The sequence below is a fragment of the Euprymna scolopes genome, chromosome 5, assembly GCF_053919585.1.
Source record: "Euprymna scolopes isolate OS-2025 chromosome 5, ASM5391958v1, whole genome shotgun sequence".
Classification (NCBI taxonomy): domain Eukaryota; kingdom Metazoa; phylum Mollusca; class Cephalopoda; order Sepiida; family Sepiolidae; genus Euprymna; species Euprymna scolopes.
This window is the reverse complement of record NC_136486.1, coordinates 63972269-63974268: the sequence shown is the minus strand read 5'-3', so window position 1 is coordinate 63974268 and position 2000 is coordinate 63972269.

Below are 2000 nucleotides of genomic sequence, written 5' to 3'. Positions count from 1 at the left end.
TCACCCCCACCAAAAAAAGGGGTACTCTGGATAATAACAAAACATTAAAATTGCCTCAGTCTCGAAATATTTCTTCTCTACTGAACGAGGAAAAAAACGGTGAAGTGTAGTTCACCTTCTGTTTCTCTCCCCCTCTCTCAATATCTCTCTCTATCCATCTCTTCCTTTCCCTCTCTCAATCTATCTTTCTCTCTATATCACCCTCTCCATCTCTCTTTGAGCCCCTTTCTCTCTTTAACTCCCTCTATCTCTCTCCTTTCCTCTGTCTCATCCCTCTCTGTTTCTAACTCTCCCCCTCTCTTTGTTTATCTATCAATCCCTTTATCTCTCTATCTCCTTCTCTTTCTCTATTTTCCTCTCACTGTCTCTTTTCTATCTATATATCTTCCTCTCTATCTGTCCATCTCTAATCCCTCATCATATTTTAGTCTCCTAAATTAATTACAGTGAATAAGGCATTGTCAAAACATGGATAAATTCTATTTTAGTCACCTAATTTACTGACTGTGAGAATAGAAATTATTTGGAAATTACTGCTACCTTGAACAGCACCAGAAGTAACTGGTAAAACCTTTCTAATTAAATTGATTTTGGCAGCCATTTGGTAACAAAATGACATAGCCTTAGCCCTTGCTGCATGAGGAACACCTGCGACCTTGCTGCCAAGTAGAAGAATTATTTATTCTACTTTAAAACATTCAATTTTTCAAAAATCTCATGTTCGACATCTCCAAAACATCCAATATGGGGAAAAATATTGCAGAAATGCAAACTTATTGTTTAGGATGAATGCACAATGGTACGCAAAAAATCATTTGAGGCTCTTGGTCGATCCTTGCAAGTTTTGCGTGGCAATGTCAGACCATTTGGGAATGCAGTAATATTGCTTGCAGGAGATTTCAGACAAATGTTACCTGTTATTCTTCAATCAACACCAGCAGATGAAATAAATGCTTGCCTCAAATACTCTACTTTTTTGTTCCATGTGAAGACATTAAACTTAACTCAAAATGTGCATGTACAGTTGCAGACAGTTCGATCCACACAAAAACTTTTGCATCACTTGTGGGAAATTGGGTACGAAAAAGTGCCAGCTGATCAGAGTTAAGGGCAAAATTCTTTGACTTTTAACTTCTGTAATTTCTGTTTATTTCATCAAAAGAATAGTTAGTTTAAAAGGTTTTTGCAGATATTCAAATTATAAGAATTCCATTTGACTGAGTGAATGAGCTATTCTTGCAGGTCAATACAAAGATGCCCATGAACCTAACGCTACTATTCAATGTAAACTTCCAAGTGAGGTAGTCAAATACAAATCCATCGACACTGTTGTGAAAGCAGATAAAGTGGTTAATTATCCAACAGTTATATTTGCCAGGGATGCCACCGCATGTATTGCAACTGAAATTTGGTGTACTGATTATCATGTTGTGAAATATAAACCAATCCAAGCTTTGCAATGGCACATAGCTTGCAGTAAAAAAAATTAACAAACAATATCATAGAAACAACAATCTTAACAGGACCTTTCACAGATGAATGTATCTTCATTCCATGCATTCCTATGATTCAACCGGATACATCATTACACTTTAGCAAATTGCACTTTCCAATTTTATTGTCATTTGCAATAACCATCAACAAAGCACAGGGAACAATCTTTACAATTGTGGGCCTTACAGTTACACACTGACTGTTTTTTTCACATGGACAATTTATGTTACATATTCAAGAGTCACCAAACCGGAAAATCTCTATATCAGTTAAGAAAATGGAACAACAAAAACTGTACCCATGCAAAATGGAAATTTAAACCTATAAGAAACACACTTTTTCTAATTTTGGAACTTTTTCCATTGCGCCAATTTGAGCCACAGCAACGCGTGGCAGGGTACAGCTAGTATATATATATATATATATATATATATATATATATATATATATATATATATATATATATATATATTAAAAAGTTTGACTTCTGTCCAGATAACCTTCAT